The sequence below is a fragment of the Delphinus delphis genome, chromosome 6, assembly GCF_949987515.2.
Source record: "Delphinus delphis chromosome 6, mDelDel1.2, whole genome shotgun sequence".
In the NCBI taxonomy this organism is placed as follows: domain Eukaryota; kingdom Metazoa; phylum Chordata; class Mammalia; order Artiodactyla; family Delphinidae; genus Delphinus; species Delphinus delphis.
In genome coordinates, this window is record NC_082688.1 from 59646315 (window position 1) to 59667798 (window position 21484).

The 21484-nt window shown below is 37.7% G+C and overlaps 1 protein-coding gene across 6 annotated transcripts in view; it reads right to left on the reverse strand.

Moving 5' to 3' along the window:
- PTPRD (protein tyrosine phosphatase receptor type D) overlaps positions 1 to 21484 on the reverse strand; it is a 2140681-nt gene that overhangs the window by 1511005 nt on the left and 608192 nt on the right. For all 6 annotated transcript variants that reach the window (XM_060014745.1, XM_060014746.1, XM_060014743.1 and 3 more), the window contains exon 6: positions 1439 to 1548. The gene's annotated coding sequence lies outside the window, so the exon portion shown is untranslated. The remainder of the gene's footprint in view (positions 1 to 1438; positions 1549 to 21484) is intronic.

Genomic DNA, 21484 nt, shown 5'->3' on the forward strand with positions numbered 1-21484 from the left:
TTTAAACACATACAGGATTTTACTTCCATCCTGTTTTGTAACCTCATTCTTTTTTTTAATCTCTGGAAAACATGGTGGTGATTTTTTCATGACCACTTTCTACAATACCTTTTCTTATGAAAAACTTTGATGATTTATTTTAAGTTTTTTATTTTCTGGCTATCAATATACATTGTGAAGATATCAGAAAAGTGTTAAAAATAAAAATAGAATAAAAATCATGTATGTCTCTTTTCTATATCATTTTCTCTATAAATACACAAATGTTATCTATAAAGAATGTTTAATCTGCTTTTTCAGTTTTAAAAGTATACCTGCTCCTTCTTCCATATCATAAATATTCTTCTAAACTATCTGTTTGAATAGATCTATAGAATTTCACTCTTTGAAAAAAATCTATTTGATAAATACTATCCAATTAAGTATTTGGGCTGTTCATTATTTTCACTGATACTACAACAGACTGAGAAATATCCTTTAAATCTTTTCATACATCCATAATTATTTTCTTACATTAAATCACTAGATATAGAACTGCTATTTATTAATATATTTGATAAATAGACTAAGTATTTATTGCATGTTTCTTCTATCTTTTATAGCACTTGCCATACTATTCTGGGATTGGCTTATCTTTTTTACTCATCTTTGAATTTGTGGAAGGCAGATATTCTATATAAATTAAGACGTGTATAGGTCCTAGTATCTAGGTCTTAAAAAGTATAACATTTTTAAAATTAAATTGTATAAAATATATTCTGCCCCTGAAAACTATAGTGTATTACTCTAGTCAACCCACGTAAGTTTTATATTCATGTGTCTAGGTGATATATACATTCTGGCTTATGAATTCATGAAGGTACAGACTCTGGGAGGATTGTAATTAGAAGCTGTGCAACAAAAGGTGTATTTGACCTTAACTTTTGATCTCTTGAAAACCAGAAATCAAAGATTCTTTTGAATTACTGGATTATCTGCCTGCTCTAATGACATGACTCTGCAAGTGACAAAATTCAGGGTCCTTAAGGGTAACTCAGCCCTTAGGTGCCTGCCATTAAGGAGGGTCTGAACCAATGTGTCAGTTTGAAATGCTTAATATGTAACTCTGTGTTCCCACTTAGGTCACATAGAAATAGCCTTCCCTCCTTACCCCCAAGTGTTATATGAAGTTTTATCTTTTATTCTACTTATACTTCAGGCATTGACCCTCATTTCAGAAAGAAACCCATCCTTAACTACCTGTTCTATTACTTAAAGTTAAAAAGAAGAAAGAATATCCAATGACTTTAAAGCACTACAGAATTTTACAACTACTATAATCTTTTAAAGAAATGCCATAGCCCGATATCTTAAAAGGCTCAGTGGAGTTACTTTATGAACTGTGTGTATATAGGAGTATGAAAGATGCACATACTATGTCTTGGAGAACTGAACTCACCTGGACCTGAAGCCCATCACTTTCTTCAATGCTGGTGCCAACATGCCATCAGTCAGACACCCTTAACTAGAGTTATCATGGGCCAGGAACTGCTTGCTTTTTATTCCCACCTGGAACAAAATACAGCGTCAGTCACATTTTGTTCATGTTCCTTCAGCATAATAACATATTCATTGTGTTATCTTTTCCTGTCACATTAGACTCTCATTTATCAGAATGCTCAACACAAAGAAGTGTAAACTCTTCACCTCTATAATTCACACCTCAGTGATTAATACAGCACCTGTGTGAGTCAAAGGGACCATGACATTTTATTTCCTATAAAATGTTCCTTATAAAAGATTATTTTAGTGCACTTATTACTCTCCATTTGGTTTAATTGATGTGTTAATTTAGGAAGCCATTTTCTATACATTGTCCTCAGAGACTGTAAGTCAAAATACATTTTTAAACCCCAGAAAGAAGCTAATGTTGAAAATATTTCAGTTTCAGAATTCCTTTTTTTTCCCCACCACAAAAAGGAATCTCAGTAGGAAACAGAATTTAATAATGCAATTCCATCAGTTTGATGCCTGCGCTATTTTAAACTCTTCAAATTGAGAGAGATTGACGAAGAACACTCATGTTTCCTCAAATGCACCAGGGTGTTGCTGCTTTGGAACACAAGATGAAAATAGACCTTTCAACTACTTGATAAAATTACAGCCTTCGTTAAAACCTCAGAGCTGAGTTGCCTTTGTGAATGGGGTGTGTTAGGACCTTCCAGTCCCCACAGTTAGAGCCACCTAATCTCCCCAGTGCTCTCAGCCATACTCCAGTCCAATGCACACTCGGGAGGTTTAAGGAAACATCCAAGAGATATAGCAGTATGCCAATTGTGCTGCCATTTGTCCAGCCAGCACTTGCTTTGCCTTTGACCCCTTCCCTGGGATCTGGAGTTTACCCTGAACTTAATCTCAAGATGGGGCTCCTGCTATTTGCTGACCTTCCTCCTGCTGCTCACTGCCTAGCCAAACCCTCAGAACCAGGGCTGAGCAGGTGAATCTACCTGCCAGGGCTCCCTCTTTCTTCTTGCTATACCTTCTTGGCACTAATTGCTTATTTGACTCACCACCTGATACCTGGCACCACCCTCTGTGAGTGAATAACGTGGCTCCATGTACTTCAATACATGCAAACCCTGTCTTCAAGGGTCAATTTAGCAACCACCTGTTTTGTCCTATCTTGCTATTCACTTGGATTAAGAGTTTCTGTCTAGGTAGTGCAATGGCAAACATGCAAGAAAGGTCTCCTTGGATTCCTTTATAGAACCCAAACCTTAAGAATGATTGTTCTTTCCTTGAAGTCCTCTTAAAATTCAGATTCCTCTCTGTCTGGAATCCATCCCATCCCTTTCATGTCTTAAACTACTGCGACAATAGACTTTCATCAGCTCTCACTTAGATTAATAACTTCCTAAATGTTGCTATGGTGCCAACTGAAAACAGATGGCACTTTAAAATTAGGATAATTTGAAGAGACTTTAATAAAAAACTTATTTACAAAACAGTGGGTGGTATGTAAGGAAACCGCAAGGGAAGGTGAGTTGTTCTCACCCCAGGCCTGCAGGGACAAGAACACGGAACAGTTACTGTCACCTAGGAGTCAGGCATGCAAAGAAGGCCTCCTGGAGATTAGCAGCGATCTTTCCTTGGGAGTCCCAGGTAGCACAATAGCTCTACCTACATGTATAACTCTAGACAAATAACCTAATTTTTTTATTTCTCAGTATCATTATCTGTACAATGGGGATAATATGTACTTCAGAGTTTTGTTACGATTAGACGGCATAGGGTAGCTAGAGCACATACCAAGTACTTAACATTAGCAGTAGTGGCAGTAATTCCTCCCAAAATGTAAACACACACACACACACACAGTCTCGCTGACGTCTTCAGCCCTTGTTCCAACAGTCCATGTGTTTAAGTCTGATTTTCCTAAGTGTTCTCCCTTCTACTTAAGAATTTTTTCTCCCCCCCACCCGCCATGCCAACCCCTGTTGCCTAGAAAATTCTTACTCAGATTTTAAAGTCTGTAATATGATGTGAAGGCTCTCTCTGGTCTCTCTCAGGAAAGGGGAACCATGCCCTGTTTCTCCATGACACACATCACTCCGCAAAGCAATTAGACCATGCTTGTCCTCTTAGTTGACTGTGAACTCCCTGAGGGAAAGAAAAGCTTAGGTCTGACAGATCTGTATCCTCAGAAGGAGGTTCATTGTCCCTCAGAAGGAGGTTCATTGTCAGATTCTTAGTAGATACTCAATAAATATTAAGTGAATAAATCAATAGGTATTACTAGATTAAGTCTGTTACAATGTAAGGAAAAGGTTCAGTAACTCCTTCCTTCTTTGCCCATAACCTGTAACCAACCTGTAACCAACTGCTCATGGTGGGGACTAAGAAAGTCAAGAAAACTGAAGAGATCCCAAAGGAAAATCCAAGCAACTTTGTCCTTTTTCCTGGGACAGCCTTGCTGGAAAATTCACCTCATTCATTTCAAGTGTGCCAGAAGCACTAGTCCTAATTGAATTCATTCAGTAACTCAAAAAACTACTTAACTCCGACTACAAACACCTCTATGTATCTGATGCCTTAGAGTAATAAAACAACCAGTTGAAATGCCAACATTCTCTCAATGAGTAACCAAAAGCTTTTCCCCTCCAATTAAATATATTCTGCTTTGTGAATAGGTCATTAATTTGCATCAGTCTAAGTCTCACAAAATGGTATAAAGGACAAAGTCTCACTCCCACTTGCTTCCATCCCTTTCCATTTGTCACCATCAACAAGACAACATTTACTGGCATCTGTGTGCCCTTGCTAAATTTCTTCCTGCAAATACAGTTACGTATGTGTATTCTCACTCCTCACCCCCCCCTTAAAAAAACTGTATGCCTTACCCACTACTCTGAGCCTTTTTTTCCCACCCAAAGTAACTTTGAGGTCTTTTATACCAGCAAATAAACAGTATCTTCATCATAGTCAGCTTCATGTATTTCTGTCCTGAAATACCGTAAGTTCTTTAACCAGACTCCCCAAAGATTTGTTTTTCAAAACTTTCACTGTTTTTAAGAGGCTACAGTAAATGACTTAGTATAAGTGAGTAAGTATCTCATAGGTCCCCCCATCTGTAGGATACATTCCTACAAGTATGTAGAGGGAGGTCAAAGGTGAATGCATTTGTAACTTTCAAATAGATTGACAAATGACCCTCCTTGAGAATCAAACAAATTTACGCTCTCACCAGCAGTCTTAAAAATTATGAGTGGGTTTAGTATCTTTTAGATACACAATATCTCCTGTTATCTTTGTGAAATTTCTATCAGTCTTCACCATTTTTATCATTCCAACTGCAGTTCAACACATTCTTTCTTATACTGTGTGTTTTCAAAATGAAGCAGTCATTAATGACATGAGCAAAATATTCCTCTATGTTTAGGTTTTTTTAAACGTTTGGGCCCAGCTTCCTGCAATCCTATACATTCTGGAAAGCTCAACATCAGAAAGAGGTCCCACAGTGTCCTCTGGTGGCAACCTGCTTTATCGCATCTTCCCTGCATTAACTTTGGGGCAGAAGGTTGATATCAGACTCTGTTAGCCTCTTAGCCTAGGTCAAGTCTCTTCACCCCTAACACAATATGAAACTACACCCATGACTTTAGAGCTAAGTCAGCCTTTAAGGAACCAAATTTGTGCTTTCAACAAACTGGTGGGTGTCCTAATAGGCAGGGTTCATTTCTTTTGCTTTTTTGTATTTTCTTTTTCCCCTAGTTGCTTTTAAATGTCCTGGAGTACATTCTCAGTGAGCTGCAGTGCAGGCTTGTATGGGCAGTCAGGCTCTGCTTCAGCCTTCCATCTCTATCAGTGAAATCCAAAGGACTATCAATCACTCTGTAGAAGTTCTAGTACTAAAAATATCAAAGCCAGCTTAGTCAGAAACCTGAAATTCATTTCATTTCATTCATTCATTCCACAAGTATTTGGAATACTACATGCAGTGTCCTAAGCGCTTGTGAATTTTTCAGTAAAGAAAGTAGACAAAAAATCTGTCTTCTTGGAGCATGTCTTCTAGTTGGAGGAAACAGAAAACACGAAATTAAGCAAATACACCATATTAAAAGGCATGGGTCTGTGAGAGTATATGGGGGAGGGGGCTGTTTCAACTTGAACTAGAAAGAGAGAGGGTTGGCCTCTTTGAGACAGTAGCATCTGAGTGCTAACTTGAAGGAGGGACAGGAACTGTGCAGTCCCCAGGAGGAAGGGCCTCCTAGGACACGGAGGCAGCCTGAAGGCCACAGCCTACTTGGTAGGTGTAGCAGTACACACGAGAAGGATGCCCTTTGAGAATGAACAGACCTTTCCACCCAGCTGCTAGGAATGCTGTCAAACGTCAGCCCCAGTTCTTATCCCACTTTGAAACTGGCCTAAGCTGGTTGTGCTGTGTCACCAAGGCTTCCCTCAAGGTCAGCCTTGCACCCCATGATTAGTGGATGCCAAGCGTAAAGGTCTGGTCTGTAGTTACAAGGCAGGACAGCTCCCTGGGTTGCTGGCTGAGGCTTTTGTGGAGATCGCAGTGAAGCCCATTTTGCTTGCCTACCCCTACTTTCTTCCCCTTTCTCTGACAGGTGTTGATCCCCAGAACACTCCCCATAAACTTCCTGCATACTCCTTTGTTTCAGTGTGTGCAGCTAGGTATCAAATCAAATAAAGCATTAATTCTTACAAGTATTTAGTCAGTGTCTACCATAAGCTAGCACTAATTTTGGTGCTTAGAATATAGCAGTTAAAAAAATTGTTTTTTCATATGAAGATTAAATTAGTACAGAAGGCAAATTTAATAAGATACATCGTAAATAACATAGCAATTAATGCTAAGGCCAAAAACAATCAAAAGTCTATAAGCAATGTCTGGGAGGAAAGTTGCAATTTTTTTAATTGGAAAATTTTTAATCAGTAACTTTGTATAAAATTGAAGTATATGCAATTTCATAGATAAGAGTCAGGCAAATTCTTACAAAGTCAAAATTTGAGTAAAGACCTGATGGAAATGAGGGCATCAGCGTTGTGGATAACTGGGAGAAAGCATTCTAGGCACAGGAAACATGAAGGACAAAGTGTCCGAGATTAGATTGTTTAAAAAACAGCATGAGGACTTCCCTGGTGGCACAGTGGTTAAGAATCTGCCTGACAATGCAGGGGACACCAGTTCAATCCCTGGTTCGGGGAGATCCCACATGCCACAGAGCAACTAAGTCCATGTGCCACAACTACTGAGCCTGCGCTCCAGAGCCCGCGAGCCACAACTACCTAGAGCCCGTGCTCTGTAACAAGAGAAGCCACCACAATGAGGAGCCCGCACACCACAATGAAGAGTAGCCCCTGCTCGCCGCAACTAGAGAAAGCCCACGCACGTGCAGCAACGAGCGCAGCCAAAAATAAAATAAAAGCCAGCACGAGATCCAATTTGTTAGGAACAGATTGAGACAGAAGAGAAGAGGAAGTCGGAGAGTAATGAAGAGACATTATCTAAAACTGAGTAGGTTATCACAGGCATTAGAGATACATCTCCAAATGAGATGGCAAACCAATGGAGGACTCCGAGTAGAAACCGAACAGGATGCATCTGGCTGGATTTTGAGAAGAGAATGTAAGGGAATAAAGTCAGAAGCAGGGAAGCAAGACTACTGCAGCAATCTAGAAAAGAGATGAACGTGGCTTGAACGCGAGCAGAAACAGTAGAGGCGGCAAGGAATGGTTAGAATATGGATGTATCTGAAGACAGAAAAGATGGGATTTGCCAACAGGTGCTTCATCTAATATCCCACATTGAACAATCCCATGGTTTCAGATCTGATCACAATAGGGAAAACAATGTTGGTATCTACTTGAAGCAAAGCTTAGAGAGAATTAAAGGGATCCATTGTAAAATTGGTCATTTCCAAATGCCCATTAGGCATTTAAATGAAGATATCAAATAGAGAGCTAGGTAAACGTACCTGAGATTGGTGTGGGGGGGGGGGGGGGCAGTGCCTAGAAATGTAGATTTCTAAGTAATTAGAACACAGATGTTACTAAAAAGCCCCGAGATAAGGAGTGAGTATGGTTTGGAAAGAAAGAGGTCCAAGGACTGAAGCCTTGGGTACTTCAACTTTTATTAGAGATTCAAAGAGTGAAGAGAAACCAGCAAAGAATGAAGTGGCTAGTGAGGTATGCAGGGAAGTTAGAGAGTGGTGTTCCAGAAGCGGAGTGGAAACTGGTTAAAATAGCAGAGAATGTTCAACTGTGTCAACTCTAGCTGATAAGTCATGTGAGATGAAGGCTGGGGATTGTGTTTATTTTTTTTGTTTTTTTTTTTTTTTTTGCATTATGCGGGCCTCTCACTGCTGTGGCCTCTCCCGTTGCGGAGCTCGGGCTCAGCGGCCATGGCTCACGGGCCCAGCCGCTCCGCGGCATGTGGGATCTTCCCGGACCGGGGCACGAACCCGTGTCCCCTGAATCGGCAGGCGGACTCTCAACCACTGCGCCACCAGGAAAGTCCCTGGGGACTGTCATTTTATTTACAGCATAGAGATCATGGGTAACCGTGATAAAATGAATCTTAGTGAAATGGTGAGGAGGATGTTAGAATAGTGAGGAATAAAGACAAGTGCAGAGGGGAGATATTGAAGAGCATGTACACTATTTTCATGTACAAGTTAATGCAGACCAGATTTACCTCAAAAAGCAAGCCTTAGTAAGTTAAGACATAGAAATCCTACAAATTATGTTCCCTCAATACAATGGAAATAAGTTGAAAGCCAGTAATAAGAGGATAACACACAAACCAACATTTATGTCTGATTTTTTTAAAATGTAAATAACTAGACAAGAAATATCAGTTTAATTTAAAAACAATATAAACTGAATGACAATAGAACTACTATGTATCGAAGCCTGAGAAGCCTTTTGGATCCTTTCCCTCTCTCCCATGTTTCCCCTTCACAAGCTGAATATTGCTTCTAGAAAAGTACTTAGATTTGCCCCACAAGCAAAAATCACCGTTTTGTACCTTACTTCTAAAATAATTTGACTATGTGCTCATCTTCCTCACTAGGCTGTAGGCAATTTCAAAGCAAGTCCTTACTCTTTTTTTTTTTTTTTTTTCGGTACGCGGGCCTCTCCCTGTTGTGGCCTCTCCCGTTGCAGAGCATAGGCTCTGGACGACGCGAAGGCTCAGCGGCCACGGCTCACGGACCCAGCCACTCCACGGCATGTCGGATCTTCCCAGACCGGGACACGAACCCGTGTCCCCTGCATTGGCAGGCGGACTCTCAACCACTGCGCCAGCAGGGAAGACCCTTACTCATTTTGATAATACGTAGCACTCGGCAAAACAGCTAAGTAGATGGGCAGTACTCAACACATGCCTATTTAAAATGAATGAAAGAGATGAATTCATGGACAATTACATGTATTACAACTTGGCAAGTAGAACTGAGGGATGTACAAAGTCAGTGTATGGCTGAAAGATGTACATTACTGAGTGGCATGTAGGATGTCAATTAAATTGTGTGGAATTAATTTTTTAAGAAAAATTCACTCTTCAAACTAGCTGCAAAAATAAACTTACAGAAAAAGTGCAGGGTTCAATAGCTGCTTACCAACTCCCAAAGGGATGCACTCCTGGGGCTTGCTCTGACCTTTCACCTGGCTCTTCCTGATGCGTACTCTTACTACAGAAGGGAAACACATTTTTTTTTTTCAATTGCACGTCTCCAAACTACTGCACCCCCAAACTTCCCCCATAGATTTTAGCTTCCTGGAGTACAATTTGGTCAGCACGAAGGCTGAAAAGTTTCTCACATAAATCCCTTAATGTCTTGACAGACATCTAAGCTCTAAAGCTACCTATGTTGTTTTTCCCAATTCATGCCTGGAAACAAAGATATTTGCACAATAAAATTAGAAGTAAAAACTCATACGAGTCCCCCATAACATAAAATGTTTTAATTGAAGCAAAATGGTCTGTGAAGCAAAACTATGAATATGTGCTGACTCATTCTTTTTTATAATGTAAATGACAGAATGAATAATGATTATATGCATGAAAATCCTGAATTTGGAAGCCATGCAGAGTTCTATTTGCTTATGAAAACCAGAAAATGTCTGAAAATATAAAAGGAGATTAGCCCAAGAGCCTAAAAATACCACAAAAAAAAATCATCTTTTATAAAAAAAATTACTTGGTTGAGCTAAAGAATTATTTCCCTTTATCATGTAATTCTACATATAGAAGAAGTTTATTCAATATGGTGAGCAGTTTGATTATACCAATTCCTCATTTAGCTTTCAACAATGCACCTTGGAATACTATATTAAACTTAGGTGTCAAAATCCTTTGCTAGTTATATTTAACATGGGCTCTCAGGATGACAATAAAATTAAAACTGTGGCATGTAAGCAGTGAAAGGCCAAGTTCGATTTTCATCCTCATTCTTGGTTCTCAAGACTAAACTTATCTTCTAAGAAGAGACCTTTTCTTCACATAACATTGTGAAGCTAGGCAAATACTTTTTGCACATAAAGATCTGAGTAATGTGCCTATCGAGTTTATTTTATTAAATTGGCCATCCCTGAGAGCGAATAACTCTATCTCTACAGCGAAAAAATCAAGAAAGGTGGCAATAGAGGAAGACGACTATTCAGGAACTTCATTAGTCTGGAAGGAAGCTATAGTCTCCTTGTTGAAGGAATATCCTGCTTGCAAAGTATCACTTTTTTTTCCCCTTGACTTTATTAGGGGAACAGAGAGAAGGCAAAAATGAAAATTCAGAGCATGAAGAATCGCCAGGATGTCTGTTGATGATCCTATTAGTTGTTTGCCTTTTGTGGTCCTCATTGCACAAGACCCTATTTCAAAGTCAACTTTATGAAGATGAGACTATTCCCCTCAGAGTACAGGTAGTTGTTCCCTTTACTGTACTTAGCTGCACTGTCATTTTCTATCAGCACAATTATCACTGTTTTGTTTGTTTTGTTTTGTTTTTAAACAGGGCTGTCCTTGCTCATGAAATAAGAATATTTCAAGAAGAGATATGCATCCCTTATTGCTGCCACTCTTTTCTCCTCCTATCTGCCCTCAACCCACTCCATCTCCGGGACCTAATATCATGCCTGGAAAACAGTAAGTTATTTTGAGTGCTTAGTGATAAAATGGCTGAAGAAAACGTGAAAAATGTCTAAGTTAAAGGCAAGAAAAAGCAAAATTTAGAGAGAAGTTAAAAGTCAAATAGCCATGCACTTCCAGCTTCTCTTTAGAGATTCATTTGTTTACTTGATGACCCACTAGTCTGCTACATTTATTTCTTACAAAGGTATAATTTTAAGGATAAATATGCAGTACTTAGCCAAACATTTTAAAAAGTGTGCCCAAGAAACTTCTGTGATCCAATGGCAGTGACTCAGAACCATTGTTACAAAAGAGAGAGGACGATATCGTCAGCCTAACACTCCCACCAAAATTGACAGTGCCATGTAAGACATGCTCTGAGTAGGAGCAAAGGAAGAGAGGATTGAAGAGATTTTATGACAATGAGAGGATAACTGCAAAAAACAAGATGACAGTCAAAGTGTAAAAGCTATTTGAAATGAAATTAAAACATCTAGTAGTACAGTTACACTGTATAAATAAAAGAATATTCAAGAGCAGTGAGAAAAATAATAATATTAAAGTGCACTGTAACTGATACAATGGCAGGATGGTGGGTATAAGATTCCTGCGGTAGGGTGAAGGGTAACCAATACAAGAAAACAAGATGTTTAGAAAAATTCTAAGTTACATAAAGTTCAAACAGAAGGGCAAAAAGATAGCATCAATGATTTTTTGATGTATTTCATTTTCCCCTCTAGGATCTTTGTAAAATCTTCAATCACAAAATGTTTTCATTAATGAATATTTGAGTTCCCGATTCTTTATACTTTAAGTAGTAGGTATTTCTAAACGTTTTAAAAGGTTTTTAAGATTGAAACTAAAGCCCAGCATTCTCCACACCAGAGCTTCCCATCCTTCACAGGATATGTAGGTTTTTAAAATTATCTTCCCCTATATTTCCTTTCCTCATTTCATTTGTCCTTTATTTTTCTTACCTGGGAGTGTCCCTCATAACACTAGTAGGACAATTATTTGTTCTGACTTCTGGACAAATTGGGTTAAAGACAGTGGGAAACATGCAGGACACTGGACATACTCTGAAGAAGGATCTGGGGGCTGGATTAGTCATTGGTCTGAAAGTAACAGATGCCATTTCTGGTTGTGTTTAGGGTGGGGATAATCCATGACACGCAAACACAATGCAAGCACTAAGGCTTTTTTTTTAACCTGTGGTTAATTAGGATCAAATGTAGGATAAAGGTTAAATACTAGCTATTTGTAGCCCTCTAATAGTACAGGGACAATGATAATTGTGGAGAGATCCGGCTTCTGTTAAATGAATTAGAAGCCTTCATTCAGATAAAAGGAATAGGCTCAGGATATCCAACTCTAACCCAAATCAAGCCATAAAAGTCCAAGGTCCTCTACTAAAGATTTTGAAGATAGTCTCATCTCCTTGAGTTGAAAGGCAGACGGCTCTGAAAAATCAGACCTAAGATTTAATTGCAAAGGTGGAAGAAATGCACAGGAAACCAAGTGTGGGGAGACCTGTAGCAAAGTCATGGCCCTTAAACAGTGTGGGAAAGGAAGTCCTATGAGGGGACTTTTGAGTAGATGAGCCTGCAAATTTTGAACTCCTGAATTCCTTTGAATTCTCTGGGTCAGTAAAAGCAGTGCCCTTGGTCACTGAGAAAAGTCACAACTCCCCTTGCCTGGGCAATTTATAAGGATATTACTTAAAATTAGATATTTCAAAAGATAATGTTAGGGCTTCCCTGGTGGCACAGTGGTTGAGAGTCCGCCTGCTGATGCAGGGGACACGGGTTCATGCCCCGGTCCGCGAAGATCCCACATGCGCGGAGCGGCTGGGCCCGTGAGCCATGGCCGCTGAGCCTGTGCCTCCAGAGCCTTGCTCCGCAGCAAGAGAGGCCACAACAGTGAGAGGCCCGCGTACCGCAAAAAAAAGAAAAATAAGATGTTATTCTCCTCAAGATCCCAGGCTACAACCCTTCCTTGCCTTCAGGCTAATCACAAGGGTGAGGTCTCAGCACAATCTGAATGGAGAAGTGCAATCTCTGCTTTGGGAGAAAATAGTTTATACACCCAAGGACTGCAGTACCTAGCTAATATACTAGGGCAGGAGCCAAGGTTAAATCTGTGGGAGTCTATTCAGTTCATTAGTCCAGAGTCGAGGGGGAGGCAACCTACTGCTGGATAAGCGGAGAATTTGACTCACCGAACCTACTCATCATGTGAATTCAATGTTCAGGCAGGAACACCTGGCCCAAATGTGTGTGTTGGGACAATTCCTTGAAACCTGCACACCATCATGGCCTAGCAGCAAATGAAGTAGAGGTGTTAGGACGTTTTTTGGTAAGGCATTGATGAAGTTCATAGGTTTGGGATGATAGGAAAGTTAGAACAGGTTTATTAGGTTGGAGAACTCACCACCTCATTTGTGTCCCTTGGGGAGCCCAGAGGACCCAGAGCTATTAAAGCAGTGACACAGTACATTGGTGAAAAGGCAAAGAGTAACAAGGAAAGGCTCAAAACGTGGCTACGTTCTGTAGTACAGGTGGAAGGTGGGAGTTTAGTGGGTTCCAGGGTATCAAGGAGGATAATGGGACTGCAGTACAGAAGCCAGGTAAGCATCAGAAGCAAAGTCGAAGTAAAATACTACCATGCGTAGCAACACTACATTGGCTATCATGGTACCTTGCTCCACAGGCATTTCTGGCAACAACTAGTAGACCATGGTGCTCCTTGTGACAGGATTTATATGTAACTGACTAGGGTATTGTTCAATTATAAAAATGGAAAAAAAATTGTGAGCAGAAACCTGACACAAGTCACTGCAGTGGAAAATTGCTGTCCCTCGCCCATTTTCTACAACCAAGTCAGTTCATAGACTTGTGAGTCCATTGACTGAATGGAAGCCTGGCTCCTGTTGAGGTTCTCTGCAACATCACTGTACATACATATTCTTAAAATGTATATACATATATTCCCCGAAGAGTTCCAGGGCCATTTGCCAGACTAAACGTTTACTGGGAAAAAGAGAATACACAGAATTCAGACTGTTTGAATTAAGATCTAACACTGGAAATAAAATACTTGAAATACTATCATATTAGAGTGAGGGCTTATGGAACCCAGGGGATAAATTATGTTTATTCCAAGTCCATCATACAATGTTTCTGATATCTCTACAGATCCATCTAGCAATTATTTCCCTCAGAACATGGAAATTTCATAAATACATTCACAGGAGTGATAGACTTAACTAGCGGCACTCCCACATTGGTTCCCAAAGCTGTGGGGTAAGGAACATTATGGTAGCAAGCAGAGTGGAAGCCCCTGAGAATGTCCCTTACAATTTTACCCAAGACAGTAAGTCACGTGCAGTAACGAATCTTAGAATTACAGAAATTAGTGGTACCAAAGACCTAAAGAATGCAAAGGTGGTGGTTCACATTATATACCCATTCATCTGTTTTGTTCATGATTTTTTTTTTTTTTTTTTTTTTAAAGGTCATGATTGAGATGGTTAATTGTGTGTGTCAACTTGGCCGGGCCATGCTGCCCAGGTATATGGTCAAACATTTTGTGTATTTCTGCAAGGGTGTTTTTGGATGAGATTAACACTGATATTAGTGGACTTTGAGTAAGGAAGATTGTTCTTCATAATGTAGGTAGGCCTCATCCAATTCATTGAAGGCCTGAATAGGACAAAGGACTGACACCACCCCAGCAAGAGGGAACTTTGCCAGCAGACGGCTTTCGGAGCGTCAAACTGCAACATCGGCTCTTCACCAGGTGTCCTCCTGATGGCCTTCACATTGGAACTGCAGCTTTTAGACTCCCTAATTGTATAAGTGAATTCTGCAAAGTAAATCTCTGTACACACAGACACACACACACACACTGGCTCTTTCTCTGGAAAACCCTAATACAGTGATGAACTACCATGCAGAATGTGATATTTTAACTGCCTCTGATTTCAGTTTATCTGACTTACACTCAATGAAAGCACCTCATTCCCACATACTGCAATCATTGCTGGAGCAAACGGTTTTGTGCATATTGTTAACAGGTTTTTTTGTAGATGCCACCTGGAAATGCTTTATCTCATACCCATGCTACATACTTCTCACGTCCTGCCATAGTTTTATTGACATGTATATACCTTTAGACACAGAATGCCTTGAAAAAATTGGTGTGCACACACTCAACATTCCAGTTAGCCTTCGAGCTACTGTGTGTATAAAAGCAAGATTTCTTAGTTCTATCTTTTAGCTGTACTTTTCCATCCAGGTACTACCTTGAAGGACTCTAGGTACTTAAGACCCTAGATTGGAAATCATTATTCAATGAACAGTCCCAAAAAACCCTTCTACTTAAAGGGTCATATAATTTTCATATTTTACTACTAAATTAACAATTTTTAAAATACTAGCTTTAAAAATGTTGTTCTAACATTTTGAATATGTCAATACTGCTCCTAAGAACACAATTTCTAAAATATCTGAGATAGCAAGAAACAATTTTGTTCCTGGTTTAAAACAAGAATATCAAATAGGCAGAAACAGAAAATCTCCTATTTACGAGGCCACTGAGTTAGTAACTAGTTCACATTCATGGATTACTTTCCTTTTGAGTAAAACACTACAACATGCACATAAAAAATTCAAATGATGCCTGCTAAGTAGTTATCCCTCCTCCCACCACAAACAGTTCATTTTACCCATAGTAGTTTGTCTTTCAGAAATATTTGTGTACATCAATAAAGCAATCAATACAAGTAACTATATATATAATGATAATAAGATTTCTTATATAAGAGCTATTTTGATTAGCTGGGAAATATTACAAAGGAGTGAGACAGACTTATATCTTGTTTAGAATAAGATTCTAGGGTAAGATAAACTCCGTCTTAATATTAAACCTGTTAAAAGTAAACTCTCATTTAATTTTATAAGTAATTATAGACGAAAAAGGTAAAGGCCTCTCATTTTAAAAAAATACACGATCAAACTAAATGCAGAAAAGCTTACATTTCAGCAAAGCAATGGAACAGAGGACAGAGAAGCAACTTCTTCCCATCCCAAATTAGGCATAGAAAGCACAAGTGGTCAGGTCCTCTTAAGCTTTCAGCCAAGGGGGTGAAAAATCTACAGTGTAAGACTGAAAGGGAAACATCTAACTGAAAAATAATGAGTGAATGAGTGAGTAGATGAGTGAGTACTATGCAGCCAAATTTGGCGTCCGGTATCATCCTAGGAGTACCCAAAAGAATATGAAGCAATAAAGAATATATAGGTATTTAAGGCAGATTCTCTAAGTATTAAAATTCTAATGTATGTGGTTATTTTTAATTTTATGAATCACAAAATAATTTTATCCTTCTAGTTTTGTTATGCATCAGTTTGGTACCCAAATTTTGCTTCTCGTCTCTATCACCAACCTTAGCCACAACACTTAACTCTGAATATTCTGGACCATTAAGAAAATAACGTTACTCTCAAAGGACAAAGATTTTCCAGGATTAAGTGTAACTACATGTTCCTGAAACACCAAAGTACTCTTCCAGGGAGAGCCAAGACATTTTGAATTGTAATATTAAAATTAGAATAAAACCTTAAGATAGTATATTTCCAAACAAATACGACCTTCAAACTACCTGTTATTTTTGTTTCCTTTTAATCTTTTATAGTATATTAAATGATCTTAATTCTAGTCTTTATGTTCCAAAATTGTTTAGTATAATGTATGATCTTCTGTTCTTTATTAAGTAATTCAGAGAGATATTTCACTTTCCAACTTATTTGTAATATTATTCTTTGGCCTTTCTGGGGGAAGGAGAAAATGTAAATGATACTGAGGGGAAGCTTATCTCAACCCTGACTAAAGTCAAACTTAAAAATAGACAAAATTTCTGAAAATGTCTGAGGCAAAAGTATTATGGAGATTGAGTATTGAGATTGTGGGTCAGATGATTAGAATTTGTATATGAACATGAAAGCTTAAAACTCTCAAGCACTACTTGGATTCAGGAGTATGATTGCTTTTAATATGTGCACGTGATTTTTAAAAGTTATTTGACTATGTTTCATGTAGGAAGAAGCCAGTAATATTTATAAAGATCAGAATTAAAACAGAATATAAGTTGTATAATATAATTTAGAATGTTGCCATATATTTAATCTTGCATTCTTGAAGTATCCATTTTCCACAAAGGTAATTAGTGTGGGAAATAGTGAGGTTAATCAGACATGGGGATTATCCTTAAAGAACCAGTTACATAGTAACAGACATATCAATGTATTAGTAAATGAAAAGGCATAAAGCAAAAAGAGATTTTACTTTCTAGCGGTGAAGGGACTAAACCAAATTTCCTCCACACAACCATGAGAGAATGAGTTATAGTAAATATCAAGTTTAAATATATGTTAGGTGAAAGTTTAAAGAAAATTGGTTATGTAATAACCAACCACTGGTGCTAAAAAGTTAAACTGCCACTTTCTTGAACCAGTTAAGAGTCAAAATAGATGAGAAAGGCTTAAGCTCAGGTTAGGTGGAAAGTTTGAGAACATCGTATTAAGCTGAAGCCCATCAACAGCTATACATTTTGTTGAAAATGAAATTTTTGAGAAAAAATTATTCTTACCAACTGGGCGGCAGTGGGGGGATTAATACAAGACTTGTTTGTATTAGCCTTATTTGAAGGACCTCACAAATTCAAAACAAAGTGAAACAGAACTGTTATCGTCCATGGGAATCTCGGCATAGACAAAGAACATGCCTCTGTTTAAAGATACCTCATAAATCCAACCATAAAAAACTCCCACAAATAAAGCTCTGTCAAACAGTGCACAACCCAAAACTACAATATGCATGTTGATGCAAGCTTCTCAGAGAATCTGTATAGATAGACTATATTATGTAAGCATTAAAGTTGTGCAAATGTGCAAACAAATGAGAAAAAGTAATCAGGTAAATTTACAAACATATTCAAATTGGACATCTGAAAATAAAGTATGATCACTGCAATTAAAACTCAGAGAAACCAACAGAATACTTCCTACCTCTTCCCAGGAGGCCATAAAATACCACAACCAGATAGAGACATTTCAAGAAAGGAAAACTACTGGCCAATGTCTCTGATCAACAACATGTAAAAATTCTCAAAATATTATCAAAGAAAATTCAATGTATACCAAGAATTATACACCATGACCAAGTAAGATTTATTCAAGGCATGCGGGTAAACCCAACGTTCTAAGAACATCGAATGTAATCCTTCAGATCAATAGGTAAAAGAAAATTGCTATCAACTGATGCAGAAAAATCCTATGACAAAACTCAGTACCCATTCATGATAAAAGCTTACAGCAAACTAGGAACTGAGGAAAACTTCTTTAACTTGATAAAGGATAACTACCCAAAAAATGCTACAGGTAACATACTTAATGGTGAGAAACTGGATACCTTTCCCCTAAGACAGGGAAATAGTGAAGGATGTCCCCTCTTACCACTACTACTCAATATCTTAATGGAAGGACTCCCAAGTGAAATAAAGGAAAGAAAGGTACACAGATCTAGAAGGAGCAAATACAACTTTTGTTGACAGATGACATGATTTTCTCTGTAGGAAATCCCAAAGAACTGAAACACAAACTCCTAGAATAAGTAATTATAGTAAGGTCACAGAATAAGGTTAACATGCAAAATGCTATTGCTTTTCTATAAGGCACTAGTGATTAGGAATTTGAAATTGAAAACTAAGTACCACTTATAAACTAAAAAGTAAAGCGTTTTTAAATTTAACAGTATATGGTATCTCTATGTGGAAAGCTTTAAAATTCTATTGAAAAAAATCAATGAAGATCTAAATAAATGGAGAGATATTCCATGTTCATGAATTAGAAGACTCACTTGTTAATATATCAGTTCTTCCCAACTTGATCCATAGATGTAATGGAATCTCAGTCAAAATCCCAATTATTTTTTTATATATTAACAAATTCTAAAATTTATATACAAAAAGATCTAGAATAGAAAACACAATAATGAGAACAAAGATGGAGCACTGAAACAATCCAACTTCAAGACTTCATAAAGAGGTACAGTAATCAAGACAGCATGGTATTGGTGAAAGAAGACACATAGATTAATGGAACAGAATAGACAGCCCAGAAACAGATCCACATGAATATTATTAACTGATATCTGGTGAAGGTACAATGACAACTGAGTCAAGAAAGGATAGCTTTTAAATAAGTTATGCTGGAAAAACTGGACACCCATGTTAAAAAAAAAAAATATATATATATATGTATAATCTAGACACAGATCTTACTTCTTTCACTATACCTGACTCAAATTGGATCATAGCCCTAAATAGTAAACAATTCTATAAAACTTATACAACACAGAAAACCTACCTGACCTTGAATTTAGCAGTGATTTTTAGATACAACACCAAAAGCATGATTGCCAAAGGGAAAAAAATAAAAATAAATATAAATTTAAATAAATATAAATAAAAATAAATAAAAATAAATAAAATAAATAAAAATAAATAAAAAAATAAATAAATAAAAATAAATATAAATTAATTTATATATTTATATAAATATAAATAAAAATAAAAATAAATTCGACTTCATTGGGACTAAAAGACTTCTCTAAAAGACAGAATCAAAGAAGCCACAGCTCAGGATAATTAACAAAACACTTATCTGACAAATAACTTTTATCAAATGTACAAAAAACTCTTAAAACTCAGTGGTAAGAAAACCACCCAATTAAAAAACAGGTATCTGAACACTTCAAAGAAGAAAACAAACTTATGGTTACCGGGGGGAAAGGGATAAATTGGGAGATTGGGAGTGACATATACACACTACAATATATAAAGCAGCTAACTAATAAGGACCTACTGTATAGCACAGGGAACTCTACTTAATACTCTGTAATGACCTATATAGGAAAAGAATCTAAAAAAGAGTGGATATATGTATAACTGATTCACTTTGCTGTACACCTGAAACTAGTACAACATGGTAAATCAACTATACTCCAAAAATTAAAACAAAAAAGATACGCAGATGGAAATAAATACATGAGATGTCATTTGCATTAGATAAATAAAAATTAAGACAATACACCTATTAGCCACAATACATCTTCTAGAGTGGCTAAAACAAACAAACAACAGCAACAAAAAACCAAGTGCTAGTTAAAGTGCAGAGCAATAGCTGGGAATGCAAACTGGTACAGCCACTATAGGCGACAGCTTGGCAGGCTCTTAAAAGGTCATACAGTTTTACCACATAATTCAGCTTTCATGCTCCTAGTTATTTACCCAATTGACTTGGAAACTAATGTTTACACAAAAACCTGCCTGCAAATGTTAATAACAACTTTATTCATAATTGCCCCAAACTGGAAGCAACCAAGATGTCTTTCAACAGATAAATGAACAAACAACCCATTGTATACATGTACTAGTTTACTCAAATTAAAAGATACGATTAAGACACAAAGATATGAAGGAACGTTAAGTACATTTTAAATGGTTAAATGAAAGCAGCCAGTATGAAAAGGTGACTTGATTTAATTCCAATTAAGTATTACTCTGGAAAAAGCAAAACTATAGAGTAAAATAGTCAGTGGTCTCCAGGGGCTTGGGGTAGGGCAGAGGGATGAATAAATAAAGTGCAGGTCATCTTTAGAAGAATAAAATTATTCTGTATGGTACCATAATGGTGGATAGAAGACAGTACACATTTGCCAAAACCCATAGAACTTTATAGCACTAGGGGTGAAGCTTAATGCATATAAATCACAAAATATTTAAGAATTGGGGGAGGGTATCTCAGAAGCAACACTGACTAATGGAAGAGAATCTGTTGAAGGGGATGACAAACAAAGGTGCTAATTAACTTGTTAATGAGTGAAGTCTGCAATATTAAAGCAAAAGGAACTGCATAAAAGCACTGTACTTTAGTTGATAAAGTTGTTACCCACAGGGGTAGGCGTAAGAATTCTAACACTACTACACATGTATACTGGAATGGAACAACAAAGTAAGTGGATGACGGATGGTAGGAGCCAGGCTCCCCATTTTTGAAGTGGAGAGAAGCGGCTAGAATGATCTATGAGGTAATAAAGTTGGAGACATGAGTATGAACTTGGGTTTAATCGACAGATATAAATATTTAGAGTTATTTATAGATAGGTACATGCACCTGAATTAGTATAAGCACATATATTGTTTTGCTCTGTCAGCACAGGACCTGAAAGAAATGGTAGCCAGTACAACAAATTAGGCCTCCTTGAAGAAGAATCTGATTCTAAGTCTGTGGCAGGAAATATGCAAAATGAGCCCAGAACACCTTGTAGTGGCAGAAATTCAGAATATACTCAAAACAAAGCAAGAGCAAAACCCTCACTGGTGGAGGTACGTCAAAGGAGCCCTAGAGCAACTGAAAGCACACCCAATGGCCAAAGTTCTAATAATTTGAGCAATAAAGTAGTATTAAATTACAACCCAAAGTATGAAATAAATATACATATTGATAAAAGAATAAGTAAGTGGGGGAGAAGTGACAAACATCCCAAGCAGAAGAATTTCAAATACTTTATGTAGATAATCTGCCCTTAAGGATCTATGCCTGGTGACTTGCTTCTGAATAGTATGAAAAGGAGAGGGGTGCAGGGGAGACTAACTTTACAGTCAGAAACCCAACCAACACAGTATCAGGTTGTGATTTATGACCACAACAATGGCCATAAATCATTTTGATAGTATATTCCCTTGATAGGAGGTGATGAAAACAGCAAGTTACCTCTGGGATCTTTCACTTAGTC